This window comes from Vulpes vulpes, chromosome 12 (assembly GCF_048418805.1).
Source record: "Vulpes vulpes isolate BD-2025 chromosome 12, VulVul3, whole genome shotgun sequence".
NCBI classification, from domain to species: Eukaryota; Metazoa; Chordata; class Mammalia; order Carnivora; family Canidae; genus Vulpes; species Vulpes vulpes.
Window position 1 is genome coordinate 40099143 of NC_132791.1, and position 12849 is coordinate 40111991.

Below are 12849 nucleotides of genomic sequence, written 5' to 3' on the forward strand. Positions count from 1 at the left end.
ATGAGAAGGCTGACTGCCCGAATCCCCTTGATCAAATAACTACCTGGTGTGTTGACTGCGGAATAGGAATTGAATAGATAAAAGAGAGAAAATGCCATAGTGGCTTTCATCACCCAAACTCAAAACTTTTTAAGTTTATGGACATCATCTTGGTCTCCTCTACTTTGGGAGACATCAGGGTTCTCTAGTGCTTCCTTCCCTACATCTTCCCTGTACTAATTTCTTAGGATAGCTGCTGACTTGCATGTGACAAAACTCCAAAGGAATGATAGTTTAACTGAGATAATAGGGCACTTTTTCTGACATAAGAATTAAGCAGTGGTAGGAAGGGTGGGATTGTGGCACCATGGGGCTGCAGGTCTCTCTCAGCTCTACTATATCCAATGCATGGCCCTTGTCTTCATGATCCAAGGTACTGGCTGAGTGTGAGTCTGCATATCTGTGCTTTAGGCTGACAGTACTATGAAAAAGCAAGGAAAAGGGGAGCAAAGGAAGCTCCCATGTAACACTTCTGCTGTAGTTGAACGATCAGAACTTAGTCTGATGTACCTAACTATACACAAGGGAGGTTTAGAAATGGATGGCCATGGGATCAGAACATTTGGGGGTTTCTATTAAGAAAGGAGAGAATGGAAAATGAGGTAGGCAATTAGCATTCTCAGTCCAAACTACCTCTATAGTACTTATGAATGAGATCTTAGATTATTACAATCACTTATGAAGTGCCTCTACTTTCTTCTGCGGAAGTTTAGAATGCCAACCTAATTTTTTTTAGAGAATACTCTCTTCATTTCATTCCAGAGCTCAAGTACTTCAATAATTCTCAATTAATAACTGGATAAAGTCCAATCTCACTAGCCTGAAATTTCAGGAAGTAGCATTTCAGGAAGAATTTGGCTTAGAAACCACCCCTAAAACAAACAAAAAAAACCCAAATCCAATAATTATTACTTCTCATGGTCTTGCATGTTGGGTGAGTGGTTCCTCTGCTAGATTCACCTGGGCTCACCTGTACAGTGCATTCAGCTGGAGGGATGGCTGGACTGGAAAGTCCCAGATGTGCCCACTCATATCTGGGAAGAAGTACTGTCTATATAGGCTATGATGCCTCAGCTCTGCTCCATGTGGCATCTCATCCTCCAGGAGGCTAGGCCAGCTACCTTATATTGTCCTCTTAGGGTAACGTTTCTATGGACAAAAACCAAAGTGGCAAGGTCTCTTAAGACCTAGCCTTGGGAGTCATGTAATATCACTTTTGCCATATTTCTGTCACAAATTCAGTCCTGATTCAGAGGATGAAGAAATAGACCACATTTCTTTTTGGAAAGAGAGGCAAAGACATACTGAAATGGGGAATGCTTTCCAGGATAGCAGGAATTTGTGGTCATTTTCTTTTGCAATTGACCATAACATCCCTGATGATCATCATCCCTAATGATCTTTAACAAACCATTTCACATGGTTGAAACCTCAGTTTCCCCATTCAGAAAATAGGCAATATAATCATCTCTAGGGTACTTTGAGGTGTAAGTGCCTTTTAAAGTGCCTCAAGGCACCTGGATGGCTCAGTTGGGTAAGGTGCTTGACTGTTGATCCTCAGCTTAGGTCTTGATTGACCTGAGGGTCAATCTCAGGGTCATGAGTTCAGGACCTGCATTGGGCTCTGTGCTGGACATGGAGCTTATGTAAAACAATTAAAAATAATGTGTCTCAAGTAAGACATTCATTCCATATGAATTCTTCCTCCATTCAAAATTCTCCCGGGTACCAGTGACCATGTGAACACTACACTCCTGCTAATCTCCTCATGGTCCTCTGAAACCTCAATGATGTTCCCGCTGAGTGTTTCTGCCATTTTCTTTACATGAAACATCCTCCCCACCCCCCACTTCATTTCTTAGTCTACAAAACTTTATCCATATTTCAGGATATTGAGTCTCATTTCCTTCATCACCTCTTGACACTTCTGGCCTCCATGATTTCTTAGCTTTCTAAATTCCTAGCAGCCTTTGTGATTTACACCACTCTTTAGTCATTTGATTGTATGGGGTCCTGTGACATTGCATTGCTTTATGGAGTTATTTAATCTTAATACGCTTCACCTTTCCAACTATATGTCGCAAAATATTTTGTAAAACCCTAAAGGATGGAGAAGGTAGGACAGAATGGTGAAATACATATAGATGTGAATTAGTCTTATGGCCCCAGTTTCAGTCTTAAATACTTATGAGCTGGGTAGACATAAGTAAGTCATTTAACTTTTCTGAACCTTACTTTCAGAATCATTAAAAAGATAATATTCTGGGCTTGCTTAGCAATACTGTTGTAAGGATCTGATAAGATTATACACAGGGACATTCTTTAAATATTGTAAAATATCATATAAATATTTGGCCTGTTGTAATATGTTTAATGAACATTTGTTGATTAAATACTAAATAAACATGAAACATGGGAAACTAGATCTATTGAGTTTATTTGTGCAGGAACATGGATATTCTTTTAATTTACCCCTAAAAAGGAAACCAGAATACCATGGTTTTGGCAACATCAATTTAATGGGTTCCAGTTGAATGACTCCACCATGTCCAATTATAATTCTAGTTTTCAATACAGTTTAGCAAGAGAGAAATCATGAGCAGAGGTCCAATATTATTCTAAAATAGTTTCTATTGCAAAGTTGCTTTCAGAGGGAACATTTTGGAGGAGATTGTTTGGTTCAACTGTTTCATAAGTGAGACGGTAATGTGGTTACAATTGAGTTAACTCTTAAGCACATCAGGGAGAAATTTTGTTTTGCTTACAGCACCACATGAAGCTCTCCCATCCTAGCTCCAATGCAAATGCGGTAGATTAAGTCCATCAGAGCTAGGTTAGAATTGCAAGATTGTAGCATGTCAGGCTCCATGCAAAACTATCACATGCAGACCAAGAGAATTGCCTGTTTATATTAGTTTTAAGTATTTCCAGGGATAGAGAGCTAAGAACATTCGGTGTCTATCACATTTATCTTCAAGAAGGTCATCTTGTTGAACACCAACTCTCACTGCAACGTGAGATATTTTTCCTTGTGCTGTCCCAAATGGGGATGGTGAACAGCTGGCCAATGTCATTTTTATGACAATTTTCATACACTTGAATTCAGTTGATAAGTTGTCTCTCTTATTTTCCTTCATCCCAGCTTTCTTAACCTTCCTGAAGAGGTCCTGTTTTTCTTCCCCAAAATCATTTTTATTGCCATTTTCAGGTCTCAGAGAAGTCAGGCCTCAAACTGGACAGAAAAATCAAGAAGTCCTGGCTAGCATTTGTAATGACATTACTTCCTGTCTTTCCTTTGTGACACTGATTGCAATATGTCCTGGCATCATATATTTTACTGTTGAATCAAATTCATGTCATGGACTACAACATCTTTCTTTCTTAGAAAATGGTTCTTCAATGTTTTTCTTGATGTGTTTTAGAAGTGATACACATTCATTGTTTGCTATTTAGAATATCACACACAAAAGAAAAGGTAAAATTTACTTGTAATCCCTCTGTTCAGGGACAGCCCCCATTAAGATTTTGGCTTTTCAGTCTTCAGGGCAGTGAAGGTTGACCTTCTCATCCCTTCTGGCACTGCTGCCTTTTTGCTGCTGGGGTCCTTTCTCTCTGCCATGGGAGACTTGCTATGATCTCAGATAGCCATGGCCCTTGGTAGTAGAAGAATGGACTGATGAGGAATTAGCTATTCTCAGGAACAAAAAGATATTAAATTAAATTCTGCAAATGTCAGAAAACTAGTACTGTTTCTACTGAGGGAGCCTGTAAGTATTAAATCCAAGTGTGTGTGTGTGTGTGTGTGTGTGTGTGTTTGTGTGTATAAGCATATACATTACATCTAATTCTTAGAAATGTGTCTGGAACACATAAGAGCTGAATAAATATTAAATACTGTTATTTCAGTTGTAGTAACTATTATTCTTCCTATTGCTGTCATCATAGTCTTTGGCATCATCATTATTAAATGCTTCCTGTAAGCTGGGCCTGGCTCTGGACCCCAGGACACTATAGTAGATCCTAGCCCTCCAGAATGACTTGGTTTGGTAAGTGTGACAGACACACTTTTACACTTGTGGTCTCAAACAGATCTAAACCAGAACAAAACAAAACACCCAAACAAGCAAACCCCCTTTTACCTCTGTTAGCTTCTTAGCCACCCCCACCAATACCACCAAATATGTAGCTCTAGGCTTAGGCAATTAGAATGCATGAAGTTTCTTAATGATCCTTTGGTCATTCTCTGTCCTTCTACAGTTATTTATCTATTTCAGATTTCATTATGTCACTCATTATTTCACCACCCTCGACTGTTTCCATAAAGTAAAGAAGCTCCTCAGGATCCTATGTTTTTGGTGTTAATCTGTCATCAACTTCTTCACTCACTCATTCAAAAAGGAGGCACATCCCTTGTTTACTCACTTTTGATGGCTGTCAAGAAATGGTCCTATGACCCTCATGATATTGGCAACACAGCATTTGCTTTTTTAAGACATCAAAACAAATGGTCGATCTTGTCAAAGCAGTGAAACCAATTGATCAAACTGCCTTTCAACTGTAGGACATAATTAGCATTGTTGTGTTCGATTTGGCATTCCTTGAATTTCCCCCATGTGACTTGATAGATCTCTTCTTGAGAATTGTCTTCATTTTAAGCCATTGTGTTCTTATAGACATTTGACCATTTACACAGGTTGATTGAAATGGTGCATGGTCTACTCTGTATCCTTTCTTTCCTCGATCGTGTCAGCTATCACATCGTGCAAATTAGGGCATTCCATTACAGAGGAAGGGTCTTGATCTTCTGGGAAGCGGTTGAAGAACTGAAATAAAGTCCATATTTACTCGATAGGAAATTCCTCTCATTCCCTCTTCCTCTCCCTCACTCTCTTTTTCCCCTGGGTGTGTCTGTGTTTTCATGTTTATGAAGAATGGCTGGATAGAAAGAGGAGTGGTGGTAGGTGGATGAGTGAGCAGACATATGTTTTTCAAACTCCACAATGTCTAGCAGTTCATATTGGGACCCCACTTTACAAATGACAAAACTTAGATGGAAGAGGATGATTAACTTGCCAAGGTCACATAACCTCCCAGTGGAAGAGCCAAGGTCAAAACCACATTAGTCTTACTCCTTAGTACAGTGGCTCCTTTTCCAAGAAGCAAAGTCCAAATCTCACAGAGGGTCCCATCTCCTGCCTCCTCTGGTGTGGTGGCTTGTTTGGAGAAGTTGTTAAGAAAATGTGCACAAGACGGCTCTGAAGAAAGAAGAGGGGAAAGCATGTTTTAAAAGATGCCCGTTGATGAGGAGTCCAGGGAATTGCAGAATCTAATACCTCGAGTGGAAAATCCAAAGCAATTACATCTGTGAGTGTTAAAAACGTGTTGTGTGCTTTCTTTCTCTGCCGAAGGAGAAGGCTGTTTACATTATGGGAGATTGTTCCACTCTGTCCCAAAGAGCTTGTTAAGGGTGACAGACAGGTTTGTTGCTCGAATGCGCACTCCAAATTAGATGAATGGAGGAATTATGAAGCAATCAAACGGCAAGGCTTTTAGCAGACCACAGTACATTGCCCTTTTTTGCTACCCCTAGGCCTGTTAGCATAAAAGAGGCTATAAAGATAAAGTGCACAATATTATTCAAGTCTCTGAGTTCAACAAACACGGGCAGCTGGCGCTTCATGGCAACTGTCCCCAGGATGGCTCAAAGCCGCTTTGCCTCCCCCACACTCGGAGGGAGCCGCACCTCTGCCCGCCTTGCCAGGATGGCATTGGGGCCCTTGCGTGGGTTAGAACGAGGAGAGACACTTGCCTCCCTCCCTCCCTGTCTTCACAGCCCTCGGGGGAAGGAGAGGCTGCGTGAGAAACTTCACAGGGCTTGGAGGACTGAGTGATGGGCAACTGTGCCTAAGTCTCTTCCATTAACTGGGGGGGAGAGGGGTTGTTGGGGGGCACACAATAGCTTCTCCCATTGGGAAACACTTGTTCCCATTATGCAGGGGGCTCTGCAGTCGGGGAAGAGGTGAGGCTGTTAGACTCGAGAGAGAAGCTAGGGGTGGTTGGGCCAAACCTTTCATCGTAGAGGTGAGATGCCACAGTGGCACTTGGCTTGTCTGAGGCTGCCCACACAGCCATGTGTGTGCTGTGCCCTCCAGAAACAATGGGTGCAGAGCGGGGGAGGATGATGTGCTTCTAGCTCTGTATCTTCTCCAGGAGGGTGGAAGCCAGAAGCCCAGTATGTAAAAGAGAAAGCTGCAAAGTCTCTCTGGCCCTGGAGGGAGTAGGTGTGGGGTGGGAGGTCCTGGAAGCCCGCCCTCCCGGCTTCTCTTTGCCCCTGTGGTCTTGGAAGACCAGGCTTGAGAAAACCCAGGGCTCTGGGGGGAAATTTCAACAGCAGCATATTTGATTTTTTTTTCGTTTTCTGCCAATCCACTAAAAGTTATTATTTTTTTCCCTTGAATCCTCTCATTTTACCCAATTCAAACACATTGGTTATTATTAATGCTGTTTGACAGGGGCTGGTACCACATTTATGGCTGAGCAGCCCTTGCTGACCTTGATCTTGTTATCCTGACCCAACAGGTACAGGGATGGAGACTGTAAGAGGTAGGTGACAGTTAGGAAGTGACAGATCTGGAGTCTGACACCAGATCTTTCTGATCCAGAACTCCCGCTCTTCTTTTAATCATGATACTCTTACTTCCAGCACAGAGGATTGGTCTGCAGTTTTGAAAGTTGTCTGCTCTGTGTCTTTAGATGTTTTTCCCCAGGAGGGGAAATGATGCGGTTAAGTCAGGATAAAGCCTAAGACCCTTTGCACTCTTACGTTTTGCTATTTGGTACAGTTTATGGTCTTAGCTAATGGTTCATTTGAGAAGAAGGGAGATTGTTCTCTTCAAATATGCATGTATGGTTTAGACATTGATATTCTGGAAGCCACGGCCCCTGACTTGGATTTTTTTCATGATTATTCTTTTTACAGATCACTTAGAGTATAAAACCATGTGGAGGATCTTCGGTTCTTTCATAATCTGTTCGCATCCTACTGTCCACCACCCCTCCACACCCAAGCCCTGGCGCTTTATAAATTTGGTCTGTGGCTTTTTGGGGTCTGTTTTAAGAGGACTTTTTAGAAACAATGGGCAAACACCTCTGTGTGGAGCAAGTCTTGCCCATGTAGGCATCCTACCACTTGGCAGTAGCACATCACACTGCTCACGATGGTGCCAGCCCAACTGCTAATGTCTGGATGGAAGGAGTGGGTGGTTCCTGACACCACACTGCCCCAGGACAAAGGGAATATTTCAGTTCATCTTATGGATGTTTGGTCCACACTACTGCAAACTTTAGAAGTATGAGTAACATCTTTTTTTCTTTCTTTCTTTCTTTCCTTTCTTTTTTTTTTTTTTTGTAAAGTCCCCTCCCCACTCCATTGTCTTCATTTCATACATCTGAATTTAGAATAGGCTGTGGAACTTGCTAGGCCCGGCAGACACGTGGGAGTTGGTGCAGTTGAAGGCCTGGTAACTTCCCTGCCCCACCGTGGACAGAGGGGAGCAATGCTGATGACTGGTGAACTCTGTTGTATGCTCCCAAAAACCCGACTCATTCGTAAAGCTGTGATTTCTCCTGCAGAAAAACAACAACAACAACAACAACAACAACAAAGAAAAACAAAAAACAAACCCAAACCCAACTGCTATTTTTAGAGACTTTTTTTTTTTTTTTAAATGAAAGGGCTATGAAAGTAAACCTAGCCAGCCAGGAAGACTATCAGTGAGCCTTCCAAATCTGTCCACTAACGGAGGAATTTGAAAGCCCTACCACAAATTGCTTTTCACTTCAACCAGGATGCTTATTATGATCCCCTGGCTCCACTCTGCTCTCCTATTACTTACACATGAATTTAGTTACCCTGTATTTTAATTACATGTGGAGAGCCAGTTTTATGTTCTCTTCTCCGACTACTCATAAACTTCACAGAGATCCCCCCAAACCATATTGTTCTTAAAATAGCCTTTGCCTCCTATCCTTGCAAGGATACCGAATGACACTCTCTCAACCCAGCCCTGGCTTCTATAAGTTCATTAGGATCCTGGAAGGCATGTTCTTCCAAACCACAGTGTAGGTTTAGTTAAGCTTGTCCCTGGGCATGGAGCTCTATGCTTCCAACACACCAGCAGAGACACATGATTAACAACAGGCCTGAGCTGGATTTCAGTGGTATCCTTCGAACCCACATGTTACCAGTGTTTGAGTCAAAACCATGGGCGCCAGGGGTGGTGCTTATTTTGCTTGTTAGCCCTAATGAAAAAAACACAAGGATTTCATAGGTCTCTGTCCCCCCAGGTACCTGTGGCCCTCTGTTCTGTCATTATGTTGTGGTTTGCAACTCACACGATGTACCTTTTGTAATAGCATGGCAATTGTGATTTCAGCTGACTTGAAAGTCCAGTCACAATATTAAATGCCCCGTGGAACTTCATATTGAGAAACTGTGTAAAGAAAAGGCTCTACATTTTATAGCAAGGTTGTACCATTACCATTACCCATCTCCCCCCGCTTTTTAATCAAGATTATTTGACCACAATGGGAAGCAATATAATAAAAATATAAATCAGTCTCTGGCCATGTAATAACTGTTTTAGTTTTCCCCCCAGTTCTCCTAAAAATACAGAAGAAAAATATCATCTCTCTAGCAGATTGTTGATAAATCAGACGCTAACAAGAATAGCCTGGGTGTGACATGGCTGTAAAATAGGAGCCCTGAATACTTTCCTTCCTGAAATTTCACTAATTGTAACATAATTCACCAACACAATGTTGTTGTTGTTGTTTTTTTAATTCACATAAACAGAGCAGCTCAAAAGGCTGTGTGAATAAAGGAGTAATATCACATTCCCATATTGTTTTAGAAAGCAAGTGTTATTGACTCAGCTGAGTGTCATTGGTGGGTGAGAGGCTGGAGTTCAGAACTCCGGGGTTCTGAAATGTTCCTCTGATCACCGTGACTCCCTGGGAGATGATAATGGTGTATATCTCAGACAACCTAGAGTCATAATGAAATAATTTTAAACTGGTAGTAATTCTTAGAATTATCCTTCTGTCACTGCACACCTGGGCAGAAAGAGAAAAAGAGAAAAAGAAAGGACACCTGGATCCTTTTTCACCTTTGACTCTCCTAAGGCCAGATCACTGGTGGGACTGGTTGGCAATTTCCTCTTTTCCACCCCCAAATCTGTGACTTTGACAACTCGTTTATTTTTGGGGTACGAGTTTGTGAATATTTTCAAATTCCTGGGTCTTTGACAGGACTTCTCACTGGTGAAACTTGGGAAAAAGGAATTCAGAACAAAAACAGATGTCTCAAAATTCATATGTTTGACAATAATTTTTCTTTAAAATAACAATAAAGGCCATAGCTCAATGTCAGGGAAGCTCGTATCAGTGGTTCTGATGAAAAACACTCGAGTATTTCTCTTACAGAGTATCGAGTGGTAGAATTGTTGATGACACCCAAAGATGAGTTGAGTTATGGCCCTTAGTTAAGTAACTGGTTATCTAGTTTTCTTTTTCTCTGAGATTTGTTGAAAAGTCTCAGTTAAATGAGCATGAAGGTTTCCAGGTATGCACGTGAGGTATGCGGAGATTGCCCACTGTTCAGAGAGTCAGCTGCAGGCTGGAGACCATATGTGCAGCAAAGCACAGTCTCCTGCAGTGTCCTTGGCTAGAAATTCTGGGTCAAGGCCTAGAGTTGTTTCAGAGGCTTTTCCTCTTGTGGTTGCTTGGTTTCTAATTTTGGTTTCTAATTGTACCAGCCATGTTACCACAAGACCACAGCTGGAAGGTGGCACTTGGAGAGAAGGAAAGAAGCCTGTCTGATATCTCCCCTTCCTGTTAGATGGATTCAATGATGACATTAGATACAAACTGTAGATCTTTAACTTGCCAATGAATTTATATCCCATATATCTAATTTTCCCTGATTCCCCCCCCCCCCCAATACTGCCCACCAACTCAAACACCCAAATTTCATGCCTGAGGAAATAAAGACCCAAAATTAACTGCTCTAGTTAAAGCAAGTGATTTTTTCCCCGACTTTTTCCATGTTGCCAGAAAGAAGAGGGGTCAAGCTTGGTTCCTACTACAAAAGATGGGGAACTAGAAATTACAGTTCATGTCATTTCTCAGGGCATTGGTTTCCCCATGCCTAAAGAGAAAGCTATAAAATAGGTGAGATCTCTTCTGGCACAAAGATTCTGTGGCTGGAGCCTGAGATAACAAAACTGAATTTGGGAAGAGAAACAGAAAGAATGCAAGCAGGAGGGATGACTGTATTGAAGTAAGAAATTTTAGGATGAGAATGAAGAGAGAGCTGGAAATTAAGCTCTGAGTTGAGCTTTTTCAATAGACAAAAAATCAGGAGAGGTAGGTTCAGTTCCTTGCCCCAGAAAATGGTGGGAAAAGTGATAAATGTATGTAAGGAAAGAACTGAAGGTGTGGTACAAAAATAAAAATGAATTTCAAAATTGACCAATGGAGATTAGGAAAGAATATCTTTTGGATCCTAAATTGAAATATAGACAGAACGTCACTAGTGTGAAGACTTTTCAATGTCTTGGGATTTCTGTTTAAAAACACTGAAAGTTCACGGTGATGTATGGTCTAATTCAGATATATTGGAAGGACATTTCTCAGAGTTATCATTTGAATGATGTTGTGAAATGTTTGCTCCTTGAGAATAAACTGCTCAAGTTTTTTATAAAATGTATAAAAAGAGGTATGTGTGCATTCTTTTTCGTGCTGGCCAGCCTAAGGTTGGGGAACATTGAAAATATAGATGCCTCACATCCCTTCTGTCTTCAGTCTAGCCATATGCTATAGCAATGTGTATACTATGGAACCAATAAGTCAGAGAATAAAAGTAAAACAGAAATGAATATTACTCACACAGTGATCAATAGGGAGCTCAAACCCTCTAGTTAAATTATGACAAAATCACAATTGTCCTAACTCATAAGATATTAGTTGCCTAAATCAAAGGACATTTTTTTCTTTCCTGCTCTCTAAATGTCTGACTTAATATTGTGATTCATGCTTGGGATAGGTTGCAGGTGCAACATCGCAAACCTCACCTCATGCTACACATCTTATTCTGACAGTTTTGTGTGAATGAAGATGTTGGTCATCTGTCATGCATGATCTCTATACTCTGGGCTTTACTTATGCTCATTTCTTTACTATTTGCAGACATTTGTTAGGTAGGTATTCTTTCCGTTTTGTTGACAAAGAAACTGAGGCTCCTAGAGTCAATGTAACTTGTTCAAGAATATTTGGTCTAGGGCAGCCCTAGTGGCCCAGCAGTTTAGCACTGCCTTCGGCCCAGGGTATGATCCTGGACACCCGGGATCGAGTCCCATGTCGGAATCCCTGCATGGAGCCTGCTTCTCCTTCTGCCTGTGTCTGTCTCTCTTCTCTCTCTCTGTGTCTGTCATGAATAAATGAATAAAATCTTTTTTAAAAAAAGAGTATTTGGTCTACTAGGGCTCTGATCAAAATGGACATGATTCCAAAATATTTAGACTTAATTCAGGCAAGACTGCATCTGAGGGCAACCATTTTCAAAGTATTAAGGACATTTCCAAACAAAACATGAACTTGTCCCTGAAGCCATTTTTTTTGAAAGCTATTTATCACTGAGCACCCCAAAAACATTTTCTTCTATAAAAATAATTTCTCCCATGAACTCACATCAACAAAACCCTGTGAATAAGACTGTATTCTTGTAGAAAAATGCTCCAAAATGTTTGAATCCATCAATATGCCACATGTGGCTGGAAAAAGTATTTAGAAGAATAAACAATTAAAAGTCATAATAATGACTTTCCTAACCTGTGTTTAAGATCAGCAATATCACCACTACAGCAAAACCTCTTTTAAGACTGTGCCACTGGTATAATCGGAAGAATAGTTTTCAACTTCTGTGTATTTTCTTTTTGGAGTCAGGAGCAAGGTATTAAAAGTACCATGCCTGTAAATTATACTTGACTGTCGAGGTTCTGGACCACAAAGCTGACAAGAAGGGAGCCCAGGAAATAATAGATTGAGAGGTGCTGAAACCTGAGTCATCTTCAAAGGCATTCTGTTGTATGTTAGGAGGCCCTGCCTTTACTGAGAGAGCTCCTCTGGTTGCTGATCAACTCGTGGAAAGGAGGAAACGTACAGAGGCTCTCTCTCTGGCTGCACCACTGACTTAGAACCAGAAGCAGTTGTAGCTGGGAGGAATTGGGCCAGCCAGCTCCTTCATTTTAGAGACCAGCCTGGAGAGGTAGAAGAGCTCTCCCAAAGCAGTGCAGTCAGTGAATAGCGGAACTGGGCCTAGAAGCCAGAACTAATGGAGGCTCCGCTTGGTGTTCACGTAGATGAGCATGGTGGTAAAAATCCAAAAGGGAGGAAGCTTGGGGAGGGAGTGTGAGTAGTTTGTGATTTGAAGGCCGATATGAACTAGGTGCGACTGAACTAACACTTATAACAAGTTCCAGTGCTGCTAAATTAGAAGGTGCTACGTCATTAACCTTGCAAACAGAAACTTATAAGCATTGACTAGACTTGACATTAAGCCAATCACGTTTTTCCATTTCCCAGCATCCCAGGAAAATACTCACACAGGCATGCACACATGCGCACATAGTACCACGTCTCTGTGAAAACAGGAGATGGAGACTTATTACAGGAAGTGTTGATGGTAAGATTGCCTAATAAAGCCTGTGTTTTTATAAATAAAAAATAGTTTGGTATAATCACTCATTTTGC

At 41.3% G+C, this 12849-nt stretch overlaps 1 long non-coding RNA gene across 7 annotated transcripts in view; it reads left to right on the top strand.

Annotated features, from left to right (window-relative positions):
- The window catches only part of LOC112921934 (uncharacterized), a 176114-nt gene that overhangs the window by 31334 nt on the left and 131931 nt on the right, over window positions 1-12849 (top strand). The window lies entirely within an intron of this gene.